Genomic DNA, 18,666 nt, shown 5'->3' with positions numbered 1-18,666 from the left:
TTTGTTTTAATTCATACATTTATTTTAAATGATGTTTTAATTGACTTGAATGTGCCATTTGACATGGCCGGTGACTCCTGCTCAATGCCCAGGGGAAGGCGAAAAACCTCCAGGGTCTCCGGCCAATCTGCCCTGGAGGAAAATTCCTTCCCGACCCCAAAACGGCGATCAGCACCACTAGCCCTGGGCATCCCACGAGCAAGAGCCATACGCAAGCGCCCCATCCCTCTCTCCCCGTTGTTGTGCGGTAGTCCAAAGGCCACCCTGCAAGCGCCGTGGCTCTCCTCTACAAGAGAAAACATTGGCCACCTGAATGGCAAATATACAATCCTTATTAATGCAGCTCTTCCATGCTCATGTCATTTTCCACATCCATCTAGATGCATACTAGGTTTCCTTGTTTCCAATTATACTTTTTTTTTATAAGTTGGAGACTGCCTTTCTCTATCCATAAATTAGAATTCTGAAGATTTTCTAGGCGATGCCAAAAGGAAAGGTCACACATCTCTCTTTCAACTCTGAAAAACCACGTTGAATCTGCTTAAAAGAAAATAAATTAATGTCCCAATAACATTCCTTTGAAAAGACTTCCAGAAAAATGATATAATAATTGGCCTTTGGTAATCAACACAAATTGGTCATGTTTTTCACCTTGTTCTCCTTGAAGAAGGAATGATACAAACAGCATCACTTCTTACCTGACTAATATTTTTGTTATGTGCCCTGCTTTCATGGCAAAGTATTAGTGCAATTCTTTTTGTTACCTATCTTCAAATAATGGGTCAAATGAGGATCCTTTTGCATTGGGCAATCCCTTCCAAATCTGCAAAGAAGTAACTAAATATGAAATAATTGTCAAACTGGGTTGCATGAGTTTTCCGGGCTGTATGGCCATATTCCAGAGCATAGTCTCCTGATGCTTCCTGGCCTGGAAAACTCACAGCAACCCAGTAATTCTGGCCATGAACGCCTTCTACAACACGTTGTCAAAACATCATCATGACATTTTTAGTGAGCCAGCAAGGAAAAATCTATTAAGAACCTTTCTCTCCAGTAAATGATGCCAGCAGTTTGGTATCTGCAAAGAAATAACTAAATATGAATTCATTGTCAAACCATCAAAGGAAACAGCAAGGAAAAAAAACTACCAAGGAAGCCAGTAAAGGATACCAACAGTCTGACTCACAAGAGGTATTGCTTTCTTACCAATCATCTGATCCCATTGTGTTTCCCTGTCAGCATATAAGATTTTTGAAGATATTCTGGACAGTTCCTAAAGTGAAGTTCACACACAGTTTTTTTCATTTTCAACATTCCTTTTCAGCCCGCTCAATGGAAAATAAATTAATCAATATCTAAATGGACAGAATAAAGACACTTAAAGTATAAGTCCATATCCCCTGCTAGACCAAAAGAAGGATGGAGAAAAGGTGATAAAATTGTTGGTCTTTGGCAATCAACACAAATATGTTTGAAAAAACAGCATTTATAAGAGGAATGTTTCTCACCTCACTGGAGTTTGTGTTACGCCTTGCTTTTTTGATCTTGCCAAACTATCAATGTTATGATCTTTGTTACCTATCTTACAATAATGAATGATCTACAGAGCTTTTTGTATTGGACAATCCCTTCCAAAACTGCAAAACAAAAGTCACCAAAGCATCAAGGAACTGTCACACTCACCCGTCCAGAGAGCCAGCAAGGAAAAATACCACGGATCGTTCCCTACAGTAAAGGATACCATTTCAGAACTTACCATCACATTGGTGATGTCTGTCTGTGACATTGTCACACTTCTCTCTTCTTGAATTAATTTGGTAACTAAAATAACATTTAAGAATTTCTAAAATCTCTTGCAAACCTGGAAGGAAGTCAGTAACATAGCAAACAAATGTTAAACAACATAGTTGCTTCTGAAGCTTTCTAGAAAAATAGGAACAATTGCCATTTTTTTTCTTTTCAGTAAATGAATTATTGCTTGTATGCTAAAAATGTCTGTATAGAATACAACCTTGTCCAGCCAACTCCCAAAGTATACCTCCACATCTACTCTCTCAACGTCTTCCTCCTTTTCCCAGTTTGTTTGCACTCTGGATGGAGAAATCATTTTAACCACCACAATCAAAGATGAATAAAATATTAAGGAGGGAGCCAGACAATAAAATAAATGGCAACCTTTAGGTATTGGGGATAATGGAATTCTTACCTAAGTTCTTTGATTCCTTTCTCCATAGAAAGCTGAGGAATGTAAGGCAGAGACTTTAGTCACTGTAAATTTTGGCAATATTTCATCTTTTTTCCAGATGCTTTTATTAGACACAACAGGATTGATTTGCAGTTCTTTCAAAATAGGAAAGCTCACTTTCATGTCTACAAAGAGGTTATATCCAAGTACAAAGTGGTAAAATAAATCTTTAGCCACTTGAGTATTTTCTTGGGTGTGAATTCTTTCAATTGAGAAACTTACCTCATGGAGACTTTCCAATATGTTTGTTAAATTCCCCGAAGGAGATTAATACCTTTCTGAAGCAAGTCTTGTTCTTTCCCTTAGATTTGTGTTACATGTTCGCTGTTTCTTGAAGGTTGTCAGATGCCTGAAATCTCATATTTTCCCAGTGAAATATCTAGACAAAGTTAGGAAAAGACTTGGGCAACCGAATATCCAAAATACTGTTCAATGGACTAAAGGAAAGCATTTACCAAGATGTGCATTTCTCTCTCTAAGAAACATACCTCGTAAAGACTTACCAACAAGTTTGTAAGGTCACTGGAAAGATTCTTATCTTCCTGAAGTTGTTCTTTTGTTGCATGTTTGATCATGGTTTGCTTCATGCTTCATCATGGTCAAAACCATGGAATCTCATACTTTTCCGGGACAAAAATCTAGACAAAGTTAGGATAGACTTTGGTAGCCTAAAATCTTGACATTCATACCTTATCTGCTGGATTCCTTTCTTCTGGACACAAATCTGTTAAAAACTAAAGGTTGTTTCTTACCTCTGAATTGCCATCTTGACCATATCTTTTGTTTGTACACATTTTTATTTCAATTGCAATTTTTTCTTCAATTGCAGTAAAGGATACCACTGAGGACCTACCTTCATGTTTATCATATTTGCCTGTGACATTTGTCCCATTTCTCTCTTTTGGATTAATTTCAGAACTATCATCCCCTAAATCACGAGGGTTTTTAAAGAAAATGGTGTTGTTTTAAAATCATGTTAAAATCCATAATGTCTAAACTTTCTTTTTGCCACTCACTAATGAAAGAACTTTATTTTTTAAAATCTCTTTCCAGCCTGGAAATAAATCCATATATAAGCAAAGAATTGTTAAACGTCATACATACTTCTAAGTCTTGGCTTGAAAATTTCATCTGGCAAGAAAGGAACAATAATCAATTATCTGTTTTGTTTCCAATAAATAATGGATTTTAGAAATGTTAAATTTTAACAAGAATCTGACCTTTACATTTTCTGGTCAATTCCTGAAGAAGAGGTCCGTTTATAGCTTCAGTATGTCTCCAGGTCTCTTTCTCACACCAGTTTGTTTCTATTCTGTATGGAGAAATTTATTATTCATTTTATTTATTTACTTCATTTATATCCCACTCTATTCACCCCAAAGGGGTACTCAGAATGGCCTTCCAGATAGTAAGTCAATGTCATCAACATACAGTAAAATAAGCAAATGTTTTAAAACCAAAAAATTAACACATATCAATATCAAAAACCATTAATAAAATCACGCCATCCAAAATCATGATTCCAGGCTGTTCCATTTGTTATTTCTCTATTCCATATTATCTTCTTGCACTAGAACTTACTATAAAGATAAAGAAACAAAGATAAAGAAACAAAGCAGCAGACTTTAGCAACTAGAATTAATAAAGGGCTTACTTCATCTCTTGGATTGATTCCTTTCTTCCAATCTCCTTCAAAATGTAGAAATGCACTAGTGAGAAAGTCAGGCAAAGACTGGTCACCATGAAATACTGAAATGCTTGGTTGATTTGTTCCACCATCTTTCAGAATATGCATGTTTATATATTCTCCCTACCAAATGGATTTATGTACAATTATTTTAAACTGTGGAAATTTTCCCTTTCAGTCCACAAAGATGCTATATATGAGAATAAAGTGAAGAAATAATCTTTAACCAGCATGAATATTTTCCAGGACAGGAATTCTTCCCATTTAGAAACTTACCCCACAGAAATTTCCAAACATGTTGGTGACATTCACTGGAGAGGTTTCACTATGTGTTCTCCTTGAGGCAAGAAAAGAAACCTGATGTCAACATGCTTTGGATGATCTATGTAACCAAATCGGTTGTGCCATTAAGTTCCTGAAGACGCATTTCCCAGTATGCTTCCAAATATATGATATGGAAACAACAATGCATATGAGAAGGATATGTAAAACATTGACAATATATTTCAATTTTGGAAAAGGAGCCTTCTTTTAAACAAAAACAGCTGGAAGATTATATAGTTCCTATAAAGTCTATATAAAATTCTCCTTCAGAATGGTCAATTGCTGTAGTTAGTAATCCAGGCCAAAAAAAAAAAAATAGATTTTGGTCACCATGAAATATTGAAATATTTCAAATGCAAGATTGTTTTGTTTCAATTCAGATTGCTTTGTTTCAATTCAGATTAAACTTATTTAGATATTTCCTATGCAACACAGGTAGATTTGCAGTTCTTTTAAAATAGGATAACTGTCATTTAGGTTAAAAAAAAAAAAAGAAGAAGTTATATACAAGCACAAAGTGATAAAAACAAACCTTTAACCACTGAGAATTTGTTGCGATATGATTTTTTCCCAATTTCATGGGGACTTACCAATATATTGGTGAAGTCTGCTGGAGAGGTTTTTATTTTTTCTGAAACAAGTCTTATATCAGATTTTTGTCACATATTTTCTGCTTTTTGAAGATTGTCAGCAGCCTGAAATCAATCAATCAATCATCTATCTCTATCTATCATCTATCTATCTATCTATCTATCTATCTATCTATCTATCTATCTATCTATCTATCTCAGTCTCTCTTATTATTTTTTGTGTCAGAAGTACAGTTAGTTAATAAAATTTTAAACATCCATTTAAAAACATACCCCATAGAAACCTACCGACATGTTGGCAAAGATCACTGGAGGGGTACTTTACTTTCCCAAAGCCAACCTTACTCTTTACCTTACATCAGATTTTTTTTTCATATTTGCAGTTTCCTGAAACTTTTGAGAAATCTGAAATCTTATATGTTTTCAGCTAAAAAAAGCAAATTTAAGAAAAGATGTTGGCAACTGGAAATACTGACATACCCACCTCATCTTCTGGATTTCCATCTTCCAGTAAATTTCAAACTGTGCAACTTTGTGCTAGAACTCATCTCAACTGTCAGCCTTACCATAATCTCTCTCTTTTTTGCATTTTTCTTTTATCCCATATGCTATTTATATAATTATTTGACTGCTGTGAGTAGGAGGACTATTCTGTTGTCTCAGTTTCCCTGATAAGAGATAAATGAATGAGAAATACAGCAAGCTTACCTGGAAAGGTGATGTTTTGACACCTTAGCAGGAAAATAAACAATTTGTTATAACATGTTTTTACAGAGCATATATCTATCATTTCTTACTCCCCATTTTGTTAATTCAGTCTTTCCCTCCATCAGAGGGACTTAGCTGTTTCCATGGGACTCCTCTGCCTGCCTCTCTCTCCTTGGCTTGACTCATCTCCACGGGAACCACGAAGGCGTCATAGAAGGAGCAGCATCACTGTTGCATCACAATCGCCAGCAGCAGAGCCAGGGTCAGATATCATTGGCCTTTTTTACACTACCATAGAAAATCCAGATTATCTGCTTTGAAGTGCATTATATGGCAGTGTAGACTCATATAATCCAGTTCAGATTATGTAGATTATCTGCTTTGATCATCTGAATTATAGGGCAGTGTAGAAGGGGCCATTGAGAGAAGTAGTTTGCCAATGCTTAGGTTATTTCATTTAGTTATTTATAAATACTCTGACTTACAAGTAGCATTGCTTGACTATCAAGCAAAAAGCGGGTGCTAGAAATAATGTCATATGAAAACTGACTGACACAACCTGGGGATGACAATCAGACACAGTGAACACATCTGTCCTTGCGCTTTGCTGCTCTGCTGCTGAATGCGTATGCCCAGTGTCAAATAGATCTCACCATGTTAAAATTGTGGATGTGGCTCTTATTAAGGTATGCCACATTATCATAGGATGTCTACACGTACACAGCTGGAGAAATTATACTGTTTAGGCGGTATTGCACCACCTAACATCCGTTGGGATATAGCAGCCAGTAATGAAAGTACCAAGGCATTGACATTGCCAGCCCATCCTCTGTTTGGATATCAGCCAGCACACCAATGACTTAAATCAAGAAACAGTTTCCTAAGAGATACTCGCAGGAACACCTCAGCAAGCAAGAGTCCAAAAGTGGCAGGCTAAAACCCAACACCTCAATCAGTGGCTGATACCGGATGAGAGACTCTCTCCTGGACACACTGAAGACTGGGCGACTTGGAAAGCGACTTGGAACAGACTGCACTCTGGGACCACGAGATGCAGAGCCAACCTTAAGAAATAGGGCTACAAAGTGGAGTCCACGACATGCGGGTGTGGAGAAGAGCAAACCACAAATCACTTACTACAATGCAGCCTGAGCCCTGTTACATGCACAATGGAGGACCTTCTCACAGCGACACCAGAGGCACTCCAAGTGGCCAGCTTCTGGTCAAAAGAAATCTAGTATAATGTCAAGTTTTTAACTGTTTGTGTTTTTTAAAATACATTGCAACAGTAACCTCAATTCGCGTCTGACACAATAATTAAACAGCCCTTTGGCTTTTGATGAGTTGAGCCAAAGGGAACTTCAGTGAATATACCAGATTAAAAAAATATGCATTGAATGTGTTTTCATTGGATTAGCTGTTTGATGCTGTTTCAACTATTTTGTTTTAACTTACAGTATACTTTGGGCTCTTTGAGTCCAATATTAAATAAATAAGTTACTTAGTCTTCTCCCCCATTTGTACATAGTGTTTATGATGAAAGGTTTGATGCTTTTGGTCTGCGGCCCTCATAAAGCTTTCAATGATGCATGAATCTCAGTAAAAAGCAAGGCTGAGGAGGGAGGGAGATTGTATGGGAGCCACTTGAAATATCTTGGGATCCATTGAAGGGGGAAACGATTCAGCTCAAAATGGGAATAAGAGAATACACTACTTTTTTTTAGATAACAAAAAGAAAAAAAGAACATAAAACCCAAGCCAACCCAACATTTTCACATTGACATATAAAAATGTCATCTAACCAAGTGAGTTTTTCATATTTAGCGATGTTATTTCATTTTTTGTATGTCGGGGCATGTTGAGAAACTGCAAGTTGTTTCTGGTGTGAGAGAATTGGCCGTCTGCAAGGATGATGCCCAGGGGATGCCCAGATGTTTTGATGTTTTTACCATCTTGTGGGAGGTTTCTTTCATGTTCCTGCATGGGGAGCTGGAGCTAACAGAGGGAGCTCACCCGCTATGCCCGGATTCGAACTGTTAACCTGTTGGCCAGCAGTCCTGCCTGCACAAGGGTTTAACCCATTTCACCATTGAACCTTTCCATTGAACTTTGTAAACATATTGGTAGGTTTCTTGCTCTCATACATTAATTTTTACTCATAAATACTATTTTACAGTATTTCCTTAAAATTTTAATAGCTTTCTTCCCACAAGATCCTGTTCTGTGTGGCTAAAGGTGGAGGATTATTGATCATTTGCCAATTTGATTGCTTCCACACAGCCATATAACCCAGAATATCAAGGCAGAAAATTCCACGATATTTGCTTTGAACTGGGTTATCTGAGTCCACACTACCCTATATTCCAGTTCAAAGCAGAACAAGTGGAGATTTATTCATCTGTGTGGAAGGGGCCTTAATTTCTCTTCCTTGGAGAAGGAGTTTCATTACTGTCCTGCTCTCATCCCTCTTTCTTTCTCTTAAAGTAAGGACCTCATCACATGGACCTTGAGAAGAATTTGAAGTGATATCAAAGCTACGTTTAGGGTGTTAAGAACCTATATTTGCGGATGTGTTGCCTGTAAAGCATTTTTCACTAATCCATGCTAAATTAGCAGGTTCAGCCACCAAATGCAGAGCAATGACTCTCACAGAAGTCACTTCTTTCTAATCATCCTGAACATGTCTCATATCAAAGTTTTCCAAATGTATTAGTGCATAAAAACAGCAAGTACAGGTATCTTATGATGAGCTGTGACTGTTCCTGGGGATGAGAAAAGTGCTGTATCTTTAGTAAGGCCTACTGCTTGAAAGAGGTAACGGATCCAAGGTCAGTAAGTGTACAGAGAATCCTCCAATTTTCGTTTGCTTCCCAAGGGAATTATTGAGAGTGCTGGGTCCTATTCCACGCCGTCCAATAGGTTCAGCACCATGGAAAGTTCCTTTAAAGCTCACAATGGAAGTCAAAGTGGATTTACTGCCTTACTAACAGCAGAGTCAGTATTGTCTGCTCCTCCAACCCGTAGCCCACAAAAAAATTGATCTGGGAACATAGCCTGTTGTACCAACAGAGCAGCCTATAAAAGCATTGAGCATCACATTTGCTTATCTGATGGCACCATTGTCTGTTTCCCATATAACATGGAGCAGTGGATTATTCCCAATCCTGAGGCACACTCATTGCACATTCCTTCCAAAAGTGCACAAAGGTGAGAGAAGATGGCCTGAATTTCCCAGCTCAGAGTGGTGTGTTTCTTCAACCTGTGCTACAATAGTCACTACCAGATGTATACTACAAAGATATATAAAAGGGTTAAAGTCCTTAAAGGGGCAAGTCCCCCTCTGAATTTGGATGGAAGAGTGGATGGAAGATTCATTTTAGGTGTGGTTTGCTATATTTTAGAGCAGTGTTTCTCAAACTGCTCCTCCAGGTGTTTTGGACTTCAGCTCCCAGAAATCCTAGTCAGTTTACCAGCTGTTAGGAATTCTATGAGCTGAAGTCCAAAACATCTGGAGGAGCACAGTTTGAGAAACTCTGTTTTAGAGGAAAGACCTGGCGAAGCCACTTTTGAGCATTCCTTGCCTAAGAAACCCCTCTATGAAATGTATGAGGTCTACATAGGTCAACAGGCAAGTTTAATTCATACACACGTCATTGTCTTATAAAGAGTTGGACCATTGGTTTTTTTAATAATAAAAATCAGCATTCCTGTCTGGCAGAAGCAATTTCGGATCTCAAATGGCTTTCTTTCAGCTCTCTTGGGGAATATTGAAAAGGAATCTGGAAACATTGTCATGAAAAGGACACCTTCTGCAATTGAGATGTATTTCACAGCTGGAGAAATTATACTGTTTAGCTGGTATTGCACCACCTGACACCCACTGGGAAGTAGAGGCCAATACTGAAAGAACTAAGACAGTGACCTCTCCACCCCATCCTTCGTTCAGATATCAGCCAGCATGCCAATGTCTTAAATCAAAAAACAGCTTTCTAAGAACTACAGAGATACTCGCAGAAACACCTCAGCAAGCAAGAGTCCAAAAGTGGAAGGTTAAAATCTGGGCCTTCAATCCACAGCTGATATCAGATGAGAAACTCCTTCCTGGGCACGCAGTAGACTGGCCAACGTGGAAGGCACTGAACAGTACTTACCGGTATGTATTTATTTAGTGATCAATTGCTTCACCATTTTTAACTGTTATGTCTGAGAAATAAGCTTGCCATATTGTCACACGCTGTCTACTAGGCACACTAATGCAAGCATCATGCAAATTGGATCTCAGTTGTGCCAAGCAAATAAATTAATAGCTGCTTTATATAACTGTTTTTCTTTAAAGTCTTGGAACAAACTCCTGGATGTAGTGATGGTGGAGTGGGAAGTCCGGCTGGGTTGCCATGGCTCCAATTGCCCTTGTGTTTTTTTTTATCATGTCAGAAGCGGCTTGAAAACATGTTGCAAGTAACTTCTGGTGTGAGAGTATTGGCCGTCTACAGGGGATGTCCGGATGTGATAGCTGGGAGCCTTCTCTCATGTCCCCACAAGCTAGAGCTGACAGATGGGAACTCACCCCATCTCACGTATTCGAACCAGCAACCTTCAGGTCAGCAACCCAACCTTCAGGTCAGCAGTTCAGCCAGCACACAAGTCATTGCCTTATAAAGAGTTGGACCATTGGTTTTTTTAATAATAAAAATCAGCATTCCTGTCTGGCAGAAATAATTTCGGAACTCAAATGGCTTTCTTTCAGCTCTCTCGGGGAATATTGAAAATGGATCTGGAAACATTGTCATGAAAAGGACACCTTCTGCGATTGAGATGTATTTCACAGCTGGAGAAATGATACTGTTTAGCTGGTATTGCACCACCTGACACCCACTGGGAAGTAGAGACCTTTCCTCCCAATCCTCTGTTCGGATATCAGCCAGCGTGCCAATGCCTTAAATCAAAAAACAGCTTTCTAAGGTCTACAGAGATACTCACAGGAACACTTCAGCAAGCAAGAGTCCAAAGGTGGCAGATTAAAACCTGGGCCCTCAATCCATGGCTGATATCAGATGAGAAACTCCTTTCTGGGCACACAGAAGACTAGGCAACTTGGAAGGCACTGAACAGTACTTGCCGGTATGTATTTATTTAGTGATAAATTGCTTTACCATTTTAACTGCTATGTCTGACAAATAAGCTTGCCATATTGTTCCACCCTGCCTGCTAGGCACACTAATGCAGGCATCATGCAAATTGGATCTCAGTTATGCCAAACATATATATTAATAGCAGCTTTGTATAATTGTTTTTCTTTAAAGTCTTGGAGTAAACTCCTGAATGTAGTGATGGTGGAGTGGAAAGTCCCACTGGGCTGCCATGGCTCCAATTGCCCTTGTGTTTTTTTATCATGTCAGAAGCGGCTTGAAAACATATTGCAAGTAGCTTCTGGTGTGAGAGAATTGGCTGTCTACAGGGGACACCCTGATGTGATAGCTGGGAGCCTTGTTTCATGTCCCCACAAGCTAGAGCTGACATATGGGAGCTCATCCATCTCGTGTATTCGAACTGGCAATCTTCAGGTCAGTAACCCAACCTTCAGGTCAGCAGTGATTTCCATTGTGCCACCACAGCTCCTCGCAGTGATTTCCATTCAAAGACCTGCCCTCTCTCCTTTCATCGCCGATTCTTGGGAAATTAATTGCAGAAGTGAGAAAAATGTCACATTGTTAGGGCAAGGGTCAAGATTCCTCTCTCACCTTCTTGGAGTTTAGTTTAGTGAGAAGGAAATGGAAATCCACCTAATCACCTGAGATAAAAAATGGGTTGATGTCCATCTGCACATACCTGACCTCAAAAATATAGCAGTGATTTTCGTCAAGCTTCTTTGGCTTTTATTTTAATCTCAGTGTTGACAGCATTATAGCCCTAACATTCCTCCCATTTCCCCTCAGAGATAGATCTCTTTTACAATATAGAATTGAAATTGATTTCACCAAAATTGAGACCCTAGATATAAAGCTGAAAACTGCAATGATGACAGAATCAAGATACTTAAAGTGTAAGTCCATATCCCTAGCTGGTGGCACAGCAGCCATGTTGACGCAGAATCACTGCAATGGTATTGGAAAAAAAGTGAAGGAAGCAATCATTTGTTTAAATTAATATATTTATTTTAAGATGCTGTTTTAATTGACCAGAATGTGCCATCTGACATGGCCGGTGACTCCTGCTCAATGCCCAGGGGAAGGCGAAAAACCTCCAGGGTCTCCGGCCAATCTGCCCTGGAGGAAAATTCCTTCCCGACCCCAAAATGGCGATCAGCACCACTAGCCCTGGGCATCCCACGAGCAAGAGCCATACGCAAGCGCCCCATCCCTCTCTCCCCGTTGTTGTGCGGTAGTCCAAAGGCCACCCTGCAAGCGCCGTGGCTCTCCTCTACAAGAGAAAACATTGGCCACCTGAATGGCAAATATACAATCCTTATTAATGCAGCTCTTCCATGCTCATGTCATTTTCCACATCCATCTAGACGCATACCAGGTTTCCTTGTTTTCAATTACACTTTTTTTTTTACAAGTTGGTGACTGCCTTTCTCTGTCTGTAAATTAGAATGTTGAAGATTTTCCAGCAAGTGTGAAAAGGAAAGGTCACACATCTCTCTATCAACTCTGAAAACCACCTTGAATCTGCTTAAAATAAATTAAATTAATATCTCAATAATATTCATTGGAAAAGACTTCCAAAAATGATAAAATAATTGGCCTATGGGAATCGACACAAATTGTTATGATTGAGCCTCATGGCTCTGTTACTGGCAGACGTGGGCGTAAGACTCCTCGAGAGTCAGATACTCTCGAGGAGCGAGAAAGAAAGAGACTGCGAGATATCTTTGCAGCACCATCTGACGAAGAGTCTTTTGAGGGGTTTACGGAGAGAATGGAGGAGGGGCTGGTTAGCTCGGAGGAGGATGAGATGGATTGGACTCGGGTGAGGGAGGAATTGGGTGCCACTGGCAATGATGGGATGGAAGATGAATGGGGACCTTCAGGATTAGACCCATGGACAAGCTGGAGGGATGGGACGGGATCCACAGCTGGGGATGCTGTGGGGCGTAGTCAGAGGTGTTCCAGCTCTGATGAGGAAAGTGATGAGGAAACGCCCGGGTTAAGGAGGGCAGCTGATAGTGATGAGGATTTGTAACTGGCATAAAATGAGGCTTGGGAGCAATTGCAAATTGCGTTGGGCAAGGTAATCTGGACGAACGCTTGGGATCTGTGTGGGACGCTTTCCTGAAGACTGGTGTGTTTTCGTGTGCTGATACGTAAGTTGTTTTGGAATTTGGGGTCAGACGGCGGGAGGAATTGTGTGGGCTTTTGTTTGTGCAAACTTGTGCTTAATCTCATTAGCTTTGACCTTCCGTCGTCTTCTTGACGGACGCCATCTCCTGCTTTGGATTTCGGACTGAACTGACCACGGCTTGACTTCCCCCTACTCGGACTTGGTGAATCTACAAACGTCTGCTTCTGGCTTGAACTACGGAAAGGAACTGGGTCTACTCTACTGCTTCAATCCTCGGCTGATCTGTGTGTATTGGAAATCTTGCCTGCTGTGTGGAGGAGTGACTCAAGTTACTCAAAGCACAGTGCTGGCAGCAGAGAGGAATCTGCTGCCAATTAATTGCATTCTTTTGAACACTTTGTTCCCCGGCTTCTGTTTTGTTTATCCCCAGGCTGAAGCAAGCTGTTTTGTTTTTACCCGGATTAAACTCCGGTTTAATCCGGTTTATCTTTTGAACGTTTTTCCTTGCCCCTTTTTGCTTTTAAAGGCTAATACTGCCTGGCCCTTGTATTTTACGGGCATTTTGAGTTCTGTTATCCAATAAACTCTGTTATCTTTGATCTTGTGGCGTTCTGTCTTTGACACAAATTGGTGATGTTTTGTGCCTTGTTGTCCTTGAAGAAGGAAAGATGCAAACAGTAACATTTCTTACCTGACTAGATATTTTTATGTTATGTGCCTTGCTTTCTTGCCAAAGTATTAGTGTAATTCTTTTTGTCACCTATCTTCAAATAATGGGTCACCTGCCGATCCTATTACATTGGACAATCCCTTCCCAAATCTGCAAAGAAGTAACTAAATAAGAAATAAATGTTAAATCAGGTTACTGTGAGTTTTCCGGGCTGTATGGCCATGTTCCAGAAGCATAGTCTCCACACAGCCCAGAAAACTCACAGCAACCCAGTGATTCTGGCCATGAGAGCCTTCTACAACAAATTGTCAAATCATCATTGTGACATTTTTAGTGAGCCAGCAAGGAAAAAATGATTACAAACCTTTCTCTCCATTAAATGATACCAACAGTTTGGTATCTGCAAAGAAATAACTAAATATCAAATCACTGTCAAACCATCAAAGGGAATTTTTCAGTGAATAACAAGGAAAAAAAAACATTTCAAGGAAGCCAGTAAAGGATACCAACAGTTTGATTCACAAGAGGAATTGCTTTCATACTTGTCATCTGACCCAGGTGTGTTTCCCTGTCAGCAAATAAGATTTTTGAAGATATTCTAGACAATTCCTAAAGTGAAGTTTCTTCACATCCAGTTTCTTACATTTTCAACATTCCCTTTCAACCTGCTCAAAGGGAAATTAACCAATATCTAAATGGCATTATTCATTGGAAAAGACCAAAAGAAGAATGCAGAAAAGGTGATGAAATAGTTGGTTTTTGGCAATCAACAAAAATTTGTTTGAAAAAACAACACTACAAGAGGGACTGTTTCTTACCTCACTGGAGTTTGCTCTATGCCTTGCTTTCTTGATCTTGCCAAACTATCAATGTTATTATCTTTGTTACCTATTTTACAATAGTGACTTATCTACAGAGATTTTTGCATCTCTTCCAAAACTGCAAAACAAAAAGTCACCAAAGCATCAAAGAACCATCACACTGACCTGTCTAGTGAGCCAGCAAGAAGAAGTATCACAGATCTTTCCCTACAGTAAAGGATACCATTTCAGGACTTACCATCACATTGGTGATGTCTGTCTGTGACACTGCACACTTCTCTCTTATTGAATCAATTTGGCAACTAAAATCAAATGGGACAGTTTTCTTTTTAAAAACTTTGTTAAGATTAAGGAGTTTTTGCATTCTTTTTCATGTCGCCCACATTTCAGAACTGGTAAAATATCTTGCAAACCTGGAAGGAAGTCCACGTAAAAGCAAACAAATATTTAACAACATATTTGCTTCTGGGGCTTTCCAGAAAAATAGGAACAATTACCATTTTTTCTTTTCAATAAATGAATTACTGCATGTATGCTAAAAATGTCTATATAGAATACAACCTGGCCCAGCCAATTTCCAAAGTATAGCTCCACGTCTACTCTCTCAACGTCTTCCTCCTTTTCCCAGTGTGTTTGCATTCTGTATGGAGAAATAATTTTAACCACCGCAATCAATGCTGAAAAAAATATTGTGGAGAGAGCCAGACAATGAAATAAATGGCAACCTTTAGGTATTGGGGATAATGGAAGTGCTTACCTAATGATTCCTTTCTCCATAGAAAGCTGAGAAATGTAAGGCAGAGACTTTAGTCACTGCAAATTTTTGCAATATTTCATCTTTTTTCCAGATGCTTTTATTAGACACAACAGGATTGATTTGCGGTTCTTTCAAAATAGGAAAGCTTGCTTTCATGTCTATCAAGAGGTTATATCCAAGTACAAAGTGGAAAAATAAATCTTTAGCCACTTGAGTATTTTCTTGGGTGTGAATTCTTTTAGTTAAGAAACTTACCTCATGGAGACTTACCAATATGTTTGTTAAATTCCCCCGAAGAAGCTGTATACCTTCCTGATGCCAGTCTTGTTCTTTCCCTTAGATTTGTGTTACATGTTTGCTGCTTCTTGAAGGTTGTCAGATGCCTGAAATCTCCTATGTTCCCAGTGAAATATCTAAAAAAGTTAGGGCAAGACTCTGGCAACTGGAAATCCTGAAATATTGTTTAATGGACTAAAGGAAAAGCATTTTCCAAGATATGCAAAGAAACGTATCTCGTAGAGACTTACCAACAAGTTTGTGAGGTCACTGGAGAGATTCCTACTTTCTTGAAGTTGATTTTTATCTTATATCAGATTTTGGTTACACTTTTGCTTCATCTTGAAGGTTGTCAGAGCCATGGAATCTCATATTTTTCCAGGACAAAAATCTAGACAAAGTTGGGATAGACTTTGGTAGCTGAAATCTACCAAATCTACCAGTGATCTTCTGGCCAACAATCTCTGTTAAACAACTAAAGGCTTTTTCTTACCTCTGAATTGCCATCTTGACCATATATTTTGTTTGCAAAGTACACATTTTTATTTACATCGCAAATTTTTCTTTTCACTGCAGTAAAGGATATCATTGAGGACCTACCTTCACGTTTATAATATTTGCCTGTGACATTTGTCCCATTTCTCTCTCTTCTTGAACTATCATACCTTAAGTCACAGGTTTTTTAAAAAAAGAAAATTGTGTTGTTTATATTTTAAAATCATGTTAAAATCCATAATTTCTAAACTTTCTTTTTGCCACTCTCTAATTAAAGAACTTTATCTTTTAGAATCCTCTTTCCAACCTGGAAATAAATCCATAAATGAGCAAAGAATTGTTAAAAGTCATACATACTTCTAAGTCTTGGCTTGAAAAGTTCATTTGGCAGGAAAGGAACAATAATCAATTACCTATTTTGTTTCCAATAAATAACACACTATAGAAATGTAAAAATTTAATTAGAATCTGACCCTTACTTTTTTTGGTCAATTCCTCAAGAAGAGGTCCATTTATAGCTTCAGTATGTCTCCAGTTCTCTTTCTCATACCAGTCTGTTTCCATTCTGTATGGAGAAATCTATTACTCATTTTATTTATCACTTCATTTATATCTCGCCCTTTTCACCCTGAAGGGGACTCAGAGCAGCCTTACAGATAGGCAGGAATTCAATGCTATAAACATACAGTAAAATAAGCAAATATATTTAAACTAAAAAATCAAAACATATCAATATTAAAATCCATTATTAAAATCACGCCATCCAAAATCGTGATTCAAGGCTGTTCCATTTGTCATTCATTTCACTATTTCATATTCTCTTATTGCACTAGAACTTACTATCCAGAAGCTTGGTCCCATAACCACGTTTTTACTTTCTTCCTGAAGGTCAGGAGGGAGGGGGCTGCTCAAATTTCATTGGGGAGGGAGTTCCATAAGATACTTAACCATTGATAGTGTCAATTATAATCGGTTCTCACTACTGAGTGCCAGAAAAAAACCAAAAAAAAACAAAGCAGCAGACTTTAGCAACTAGAATTAATAAAGGGCTTACTTCAACTCTTGGATTCCTTTCTTCCAATCTCCTTCAAAATGTAGAAATGCAATAGTGAGAAAGTCAGGCAAAGACTTGTCATCATGAAATACTGAAATACTTCAACTAAAAATACCCATGCATCCAGAGACATTCTTACTAGGCATGACAGTTAGATCACTTTTGAAAACATGACAGACTTTTCATTCTGACAACCGCAGCAAGAATTGTGTATGCGCAGACGTGGAAACTAGAAGAAACACCAAAAATGGAAGACTGGATAGAAAAATTAGGTGAAATAGCAGAAATGACATTTTGACAAGATATCTTCAGATAAAAGACCCTTCAGTATTCAAGAAAGTCTGGGAACCCTTCACAAATTTCCTGGAAGAAAAGAAAATTCCAACATGGGGATTTCATGTTTAAAATGTTAATGTATTTCATTATATTTTACACAATGAACTAGATAATAAGGAAACAACAAAAATTATTAATCATATGAAGGATATGTAAACAAAATGACAATATATTTCAATTTTTAACAAAGAGCCTTCTTCTTTTTAACAAAAACAGCTGGAATATTATATAGTTCCTATAAAGTCTTTATAAAAGTCTCCTTCAGAATGGTCAACTGCTACGGTTAGTAGTAATCCAAGCAAAGAAAAACATAGACATTGGTCACCATAAAATATTGAAATATTTCAAATGCAAGATTTCTTTTGTTTCAATTCAGATTTTTTTTCTCGATTCAGATGAAACTTACTTAGATATTCCCTATGCAAAACAGGTAGATTTGAAGTTCTTTTAAAATGAGATAACCGTCATTTAGGTAAAAAAAGAAGTTATATACAAGTACAAAGTGATAAAAACAAACCTTTAACCACTGTGAATTTGTTGAGATATGAATTTTTCCAATGTAGAAAGTTCCTTCATGGAGACTTACCAACATACTGGTGAAGTTTGCTGGAGAGGTTTTTATTTTTTCTGAAGGAAATCTTTTATCAGATATTCGTCACATATTTCCTCCTTTTTGAAGATTGTCAGAAGCCTGAAATCAATCAATGAATCACTCTCACTCTCTCTCTTATTATTTATTGTGTCAGAGGCACAATAAATTAATAAATTTTTAAACATCAATTAAAAAACTTACCCCATAGATACCTACCGACATGCTGGCAAAGATCACTTTCCCAAAGCCAACATTACTCTTTACCTTATATATCAGATTTTTTTTCATATTTGCAGTTTCCTGAATCTTTTGAGAAATCTGAAATCTCATTTTTTAAAGCTAAAAAAAAAGCAAATGTAAGAAGAGATGTTAGCAACTGGAAATGCTGACATACCCACCTCATCTTCTGGATTCCCATCTTCCAGTAAATTTCAAACTGTTCAACTTTGTTCTAGAACTCATCTCAACTGCCAGCCTTACCATAATCTCTCCTCTCTCTTTTTTCATTTTTTCATACATCCCATATACTATTTCTATAATTCTTTGACTGGTGTGAGTAGGAGGACTATTCTGTTCTCTTGGTTTCCCTGATAAGAGATAAATGAATGAGAAATAGAGCACGCTTACCTGGAAAGGTGATGTTTTGACACCTTGGCAGGAAAATAAGCACTTTGCTTTTCCATGCACTTTTATATAACATGTTTTTACAGAGCATATATTATCTATCATTTCTTACTCCCCATTTTGTTAATTCAGTCCTTCCTACCATCAGAGGGACTTAGCTGTTTCCATGGGACTCCTCTGCCTGCCTCTCTCTCCTTGGCTTG

General features: G+C 38.2%; 2 long non-coding RNA genes across 24 annotated transcripts; one reads left to right on the top strand and one right to left on the bottom strand.

The window, feature by feature from the left end:
- On the bottom strand, nt 1–18,666 carry LOC103279446 (uncharacterized). 23 transcript variants are annotated; one of them, XR_010003253.1, is made up of 6 exons: nt 5,555–6,764; nt 4,209–4,269; nt 3,900–3,954; nt 3,466–3,557; nt 3,350–3,376; nt 1–3,173 (listed from the first exon to the last, which is right to left on the bottom strand). It is a non-coding gene; the product is annotated as an uncharacterized LOC103279446 (long non-coding RNA). The 23 variants fall into 23 exon arrangements; XR_010003247.1 differs by having other exon boundaries at nt 1–3,376; nt 5,555–6,757; XR_010003252.1 differs by lacking the exon at nt 3,350–3,376 and having other exon boundaries at nt 5,555–6,755.
- On the top strand, nt 11,857–13,437 carry LOC134296482 (uncharacterized). Its single transcript, XR_010003261.1, has 2 exons — nt 11,857–12,860; nt 12,946–13,437. It is a non-coding gene; the product is annotated as an uncharacterized LOC134296482 (long non-coding RNA).

This window comes from Anolis carolinensis, chromosome 2, assembly GCF_035594765.1.
Source record: "Anolis carolinensis isolate JA03-04 chromosome 2, rAnoCar3.1.pri, whole genome shotgun sequence".
Classification (NCBI taxonomy): Eukaryota; Metazoa; Chordata; class Lepidosauria; order Squamata; family Dactyloidae; genus Anolis; species Anolis carolinensis.
Note: the sequence above shows the minus strand (reverse complement) of the source record. Positions and strands in the feature narration are given on the sequence as shown.